The following is a 7,375-nucleotide window of genomic DNA, read 5'->3' on the forward strand; positions in this document are numbered from 1 at the left end:
GATCACCTTCCTCATCTACTTCTTTTTCTTCTTGGACTAAGCTTTTGAAGGTAAGCTTTTAACCCTACCATGGTGGATTTCTTGGATTAGGGTTTTGTGGTTTAGAAATGGTTCAAATGGAACCTATTGAAGCTAGGGAGAAGGTTCGAGCTCGAAATTGAAGCTCGCACCGCAGATTTCTCCATTATTGAGACCTAGGGCTCCGATTTGGGATTTTGGCAAGTTTAGGGTTTTGATCTAATTTGAGAGGTTGTAAACCTAATTGCTAGGTCCCTGAACGCGTCGGCAAAGACGGTTCGTCGATCCGTCGAGTAGGTGCAGAGTTATTGTCGAAGGCGACCATCGGAGCTTCGTTCTTGCCTGGAAGGCCATCGAGGCGTCGAAACGTCGGTGAATCACATTCGAAGAGTCACGGCATCGCCACGAGGTCGGGGAGTGCCATCCCGAAGTAGTCGGGCTGCTCTTTATGTCTGAGTATCATTATCGATCATTTACATATTGCGATACAGTATTATAGGGTTCTAAATGTGATTGTGCATATCCTTGCATGCTAGTGATGATTTAGGTTGTGGATACAAAGATGAAAACCTAGTATGCATGAGTGGAATATTATGAGATAGTTCGCCCTATATGTGATGAATATGTTTATGTGAATAAGAACCTAGTGTATTGGAAACTNATCCATACCGTTAATGTAAGGGAAGTGAATTCTCGAAATCCGAGGATTAGACTTCGTTGGGAATCGACTAATTGTCAAGTGTGTAAGCTTCGGAAAGTCCGAAGGTGGTAATAATGTGTAAAGTGCATTGAGGTAATGTCCGCGAGAGCACCAGTGCAAAAGCTGCACTCGAGCAGAAATGCTCTCGGGGACCAGTCCCTGGCAGGGAGGGACCGGTCCCATCGGGCTGGGCTGTGGGGGTCTCTGATGAGACCGGTCCCTGGCAGGCAGGGACCGGTTCCCAAACATTAGCCCAACGAGAATTAGCCGAAATTTGGCTAAGTCCTGGGAACCCAGCTCTCGGGAACCGGTCTCTCAGACAAGAACCGGTCTCCCGAGGACCGGTCTCTCAAGTAGGGACCGGTTCTCGAACGCGAAATCCCCTCTGTCCGAAGGTGCAACTCTCGGGGACCGGTCTCCCCGAGCTGGGACCGGTCCCTCACTGCGAAAATGGCCCAGGAAGGGCTGTTTCAGGAAATGAAAAGTTGAGGGGGCTATCTGCAAAATGACCTATATGAAGGCTTAGGGACCTCTCTCTCCCTCTCATTTGCTCTCTCTCCCTTTCACACTCTTTCCCTCTCTCTCTCTAGGAGAGAAAAGAAGGAGAAGAAGAAGGAAAAAGAGAGGAAGGAGAAGAAGTAGGAGAAGAAGAAGACAAAGGTGGAGATCATCTTCCTCATCTACTACTTTTTCTTCTTGGACTAAGCTTTTGAAGGTAAGCTTTTAACCCTACCATGGTGGATTTCTTGGATTAGGGTTTTGTGGTTTAGAAGTGGTTCAAATAGAACTTATTGAAGCTAGGGAGAAGGTTCGAGCTCGAAATTGAAGCTCGCACAGCAGATTTCTCCATTATTGAGACCTAGGGCTCCGATTTGGGATTTTGGCAAGTTTAGGGTTTTGATCTAATGTGAGAGGTTGTAAACCTAATTGCTAGGTCCCTGAACGCGTCGGCGAAGACGGTTCGTCGATCCGTCGAGTAGGTGCAGAGTTATTGTCGAAGGCGACCTCGGAGCTTCGTTCTTGCCTGGAAGGCCAACGAGGCGTCGAAACGTCGGCGAATCGCATTCGAAGAGTCGCGACATCGCCACGAGGTGGGGGAATGCCATCCCGAAGCAGTCGAGCTGCTCTTTATGTCTGAGTATCATTATCGATCATCTACATATTGCGATATAGTATTATAGGGTGCTAAATGTGATTGTGCATATCTTTGCATGCCAGTGATGATTTAGGTTGTGGATACGATGAATGAAAACCTAGTATGCATGAGTGGAATACTATGAGATAGTTCGCCCTATATGTGATGAATATGTCTATGTGAATAAGAACCTAGTATATTGGAAACTAGTGTATCAAGAACTTGTCAAGAGAACGAGTGGCATCTAGTTAACAGTGAACCCAGAACGAGTGGCACCTAGTTGATAGTGAACTTGAGAACTTTAGTGTGGTTGAGACACTTTGAGATTGAGTAGAAGAACACCTGATGTTATAGTGACACCAATTCTAGTTGGTTAGGGTGTTCCCAGTTCATGAGATTGGATCGAGCTCACTTAGCCTGTCTGCACCTGTGGAGGTAGCTCCTCACAGGTAGTGCACTCCGAAGTTTGGCACGCGAGGGGGCCAGTGTAGTGCCTTTGGACCAGTGTAGTGTCCGCAGGCGGTCTCGAGGTAGGTGAATAGCTAGCCACCTCCCTAGGAGACTTACAGACGTGAGACAGTGAGCGAGCCCCGCGAGTTCGCTGAGAGATTGGGTGACCTGATGAGTTGCATTGTTGTTTTGTATGATAGCTTGGCACTTAGCCTTAGCCTTATTGATGAACCTAGTAGCATGGTAGCTAACCTTTACTATGAGTTACATCAACATTGAGTATAGTCGCTTGGTAGTCAGAATAGTGGATTTGCCTACATACAGTGAGTGGACATACTATTCTTTCACCTATGAGATTTGAGTGAGATAGCCCTGTACCTAGTCGAGATTGAGTCGAACCATCGAGATGTGAGTCGGGCAAAGAGCGGGGTAGCTCTTTGCCTAGGACCTTCGAGATGTGAGTCGGACCTACGAGTTATGAGTCGGGCAAGGAGCGGGGTAGCTCTTTGTCTAGGACCCTTGAGATATGAGTTAGGCGGGAAAAGAGCGGGGTAGCTCTTTACCTACTGGATTTGAGACCTTAGGCAAGATTGGCCTAGTCGATTGGGTTGTAACAGGATTAGCATAAGTGGATTGCATTCATACCATGATTAGACATAGTAAACTGCATAACTATGTTGTAGTTGTATTCATTACACTGTTGAAACATACTAGCATGATAGTAGGATATTGCTAGATGATGTGACATGCATTCCTTGCATTTGATGGCATAGTAGATATAGTAGCANCTTGCGTTCGCCGAGAGATTGGGTAATCGGATGAATGATTTCGTTATTGAGCATGGTAGTATGATAGCCAGCCTTCTTACTATGAGTTCCATGCATGCATCATACTGGATTGAGGCATTGATAGATCATAGTTCATAGTTGCTCATTACTGTTAATGCTTTCAATTTTATTTATCTATCTATCTGCATATCTATCTGTGCCTGCTTAGGCCTAGTGGGTAGATCGGCGGAGTCGGAGGCCGAACCCACTGGGAACTATTCATAGTTCTCACTCCACCATGTTACAGGTCCGAGTTCGAGCGCCCCTGGTGAGGATCGCGGCAAGGGCGTAGCGCCCTAGTGATACTAGTAGAGGTTTACTTTCCTTATGCTTTAGCTATACCCTGTACCTATTTTGAGAGTAGATGGATGTATAGGGTGAGGTTTTGAGAGGATTATATATATACGTTGTACAGGTTTGGAAGAATGCAAGTTGTAATAATTGTATAAAGTTTAATGAATTAATAGTTAAGTACATCTCTCTCTCTTATCACTTATATGTTTTACATGTGTTGCTTGCTCTTGATTGTTAAGCACTGTTTGTGCTCTCGTGGTTGTTGTATGATTGTGTATGTATTCAAGTTGTTTCCTGGGAACTTGTTGTACACAATCTAGCCATTCGAGCCTTGGGCGGACAGAGGAGGTGCTGTCCGTTCGGCGGTCCGTTCGCCGCGCCCGAACGGTGCCAAATGGGTTGCGGTCACGGGGCGGGGGCGTGACAGTTGTGGTATCAGAACGAGAGTGAGAGCAAGCAAAAGAGAGAGTCTAGAACTGACCTAGAAGACTCTAGGATGGTGAACCTTAAGGATTATAGGTGCGTGAGTGCGACATGAACCTGTGACGCGGCGGAAGTTGATCGATTGGGTCGAAGTCGGTGTTGTTGCTCTAGTAGTTTCTAGAGATGAATTGAGTGGTACTAGTCCTTGGCTTCAGGCGACTGTGTTGGCGGCCGACAACACAATGCCGGGAGTCAAGAACGGGTACACTTGTGAGCTTCCGTCTGATTTGTGTAATTAAGTTGTATCGTTTCGTAACTGCGAAGACGTCGTTGGGTTAAGAATTAACCGATTGTTTGTGTTTCAGGAGCTAATGGCACCGAAGAGACGCTACGTGCGTAGGACTACTCCGGCACCACCCCCAGGGGTGCCCGAGTCAGCTGTGCCCCTGGCGGCGCCCGAGCCAGCTGGGCCTAGTGAGGTGCAAGAATTGTGGGCACAAGTTGCTGCGTTAGCAGGGCGGTTCGATCGGCTCCAGGAGCTCATGGAGCGTCAGGCAGCGGCTGCGGCAGTTGGCCAAGGCCACGTTCCGCCTGCACCTTCGGTTCGCGCCCCCCAATGCGGCCGAGGGTGTGGGCGATGCGCCGGTTCCGGTGGCGGCGCAACCCCCACCGGTGGATATTCCTCCTGCGGCGTCTAGATCTCCTACGCCCAGAGCAGCGGCTGAGGAGGCGGAGCGAGAGCGGGGCTACACGGCTCTCACAAGGTTTACGAAGTTCCACCCGCCTACGTTCGACGGAGAGGTGATAGACCCTTGGACAGTGGAGACATGGTTGGCCTCGATGGAGACCCTATTCGAGGATATCTATACAGAGGAGCGGGACAAGGTCAATTTGGCCGCTCATTGCTTTGATAAGCGGGCCAGGGTGTGGTGGAAGAGAGTAAAGCAGGATCGATCTCCGGATCTTCTCCCAATCGATTAGGAGGAGTTCCAAAGATTGATGTTCGCGGAGTACTTTTCCGATAGCGATAAGAGAAAGATGCGGGAAGACTTCAGGAAGCTTAAACAAGGCAATCGCACGGTTCGGGAGTATGAGCGGGAGTTCACATATCTTTTGAACTGCGTCCCGGACGTGGCGACGAAGGAGCAAGATCGAGCAGATTGCTTCGTGAGAGGACTCCGACCCGGCATGTTTCGTATGGTGCATGCCTTCAAGTTTCATACTTTCGAGGAGGCTTAGGACCGCGCCTTGTGGGTCGAGCACGGAAATGCCTGCGAACGTGAGGACCGTGAGGCGTTCGAGAAGGATAAAGAAAGGAAGCGACCGTGCGGTAGTTCGAGGGGACAATCGAGTTCCAGAAGGCCCCCGAAGTATCCACGATCGCAATCGAAGGGCCGCAGAGCGTAGCGGTGTATCTTTTGCGGCGGTGACCACCGACCCAGTTTGTGTGATCAGCGCCGAGGAAAGTGTTTTAGATGCGGGCAAGCAGGGCACATCGCACGTGACTGCCCTCAAGGTGGGGATTTACCTGTTCCATCTGTTGCATCGGCCCCGGCTATTCCGGCTCATTATGCAATGCCACCCGCTGCGGCGTCGACTAGACGTGCGGCAGCACCACGTCAACCTGAACCTGCACGATCGGCTCCAAGTGGAAGGATGTATGCCGCTCAAGTACAAGAGGAGGAGCCCACCGAAGCCGAGGAGCGCAATGTAGTGGCAGGTATGGTGTTGGTTCATGGTGTTTGAGCAAGAGCTCTTTTTGATACTGGCGCCTCTCACTCGTTCATAAACCGGTCGTTTGCACAAGTGCATGGTATTGAGATTAGTCTCGGGGAGAATGTGTGGCGTGTAGAAGGACCCGGACGAGCCTTCCTTGTTAGAAAGCGGTGTTTGGCGTGCCCAGTACAAGTAGGTGACTGGATTATGCCGGTCGACCTGTTAGTGCTAAAGAGGTTGAAGGAGTTCGATGTCATTTTGGGCATGGACTGACTCTCGAAGTATTATGTGTCTATCGACTGCAAGACTAGAGTGATCACATTTCGGGAGCCGGGACACGAGGAATTCATGTATCGAGCTTGCAAGAGTTCGTGTTTCGCCGCGACGGTGTTGGCGACAAGAGCGAGGAAGCTGGTTAATAGCGGTTGTACGGCTTACTTGGCAACCGTTATGGAAGTCGACTGAGTGGTGCCGACTTTGGAGGAGTTGGAGGTTGTGCGAGAGTTTCCGGACGTGTTTCCGGCAGAGTTACCGGGGATGCCGCCGGACCGAAAAATTGAGTTCATGATAGACTTGCTTCCCGGGACCGCGCCGATATCCAAGGCCCCGTATCGCATGGCGCCAGCTGAGCTAAGGGAGTTGAGGGATCAGTTGCAGGATCTTCTCGACAAAGAGTTCATTAAGCCGAGCGTGTCACCGTGGGGAGCCCCGGTATTGTTTGTGCGCAAGAATGATGGATCTTTTCGACTCTGCGTGGATTACCGCGAGTTGAATAAGGTCACCGTGAAGAACAAGTACCCGTTACCCCGCATCAACGACTTGTTTGATCAATTACAGGGGTCGCGAGTGTACTCGAAGATTGACCTTCAATCCGGCTACCATCAATTGAAGATTAAGCCGGAGGATGTTTCGAAAACCGCGTTCTGCACGCGGTATGGACACTACGAGTTCACCGTGATGCCGTTTGGGCTTACAAATGCCCCGACTGCGTTCATGAGCTTGATGAACCGAGTATTCAAGGAGTGTCTAGACCGATTTGTCGTAGTCTTTATAGACGACATCTTGGTTTATTCGCACAATGAGGAGGAGCATGCGGAGCATTTACGTACTGTACTTCAAATCCTTCGGGAGAAGAAGTTGTACGGCAAACTAAAGAAGTGTGACTTCTGGCTCCGAGAAGTCGCTTTTCTCGGGCATGTTATTTCCGAGGGCGGTGTTTCTGTTGACCCGAGAAAAGTAGAGGCTATTGAGAGTTGGCCGCGCCCGACAAATGTTGCTGAGGTCCGAAGTTTTGTGGGCCTGGCAGGGTATTATCGACGGTTTGTGGAGGGGTTCTCTAAGATCGTGACTCCACTTACCCGTCTGATGCAGAAGGGCACCAGGTTCGTTTGGAGCGACGAGTGCGACTGGAGTTTTAAAGAGTTGAAGGAGAGGTTAACTTTGACTCCGGTACTCGCCTTACCGGTGCAGGGTGAGGATTATATGGTGTATAGCGACGCATCCTATCTGGGTCTGGGGTGTGTGCTGATGCAAGGCGGGAGGGTGATTGCTTATGCATTCCGTCAGTTGAAAAGCTACGAGAAAAACTACCCCATACATGACTTAGAGTTGGCGGCGGTGATCTTTGCTCTGAAGCTTTGGAGACACTATCTATATGGTGCTCATTGCGAGATCTACACCAACCATAAAAGTTTGAAATACTTGTTCACCCAAAAGGAGCTGAACATGCGGCAACGGCGGTGGTTAGAATTGCTTAAGGATTACGACGTTGATATCCTTTACCACCCCGGGAAAGCGAACGTGGTCGCGGAT

Source organism: Ananas comosus, linkage group 20, assembly GCF_001540865.1.
Source record: "Ananas comosus cultivar F153 linkage group 20, ASM154086v1, whole genome shotgun sequence".
NCBI lineage: Eukaryota > Viridiplantae > Streptophyta > Magnoliopsida > Poales > Bromeliaceae > Ananas > Ananas comosus.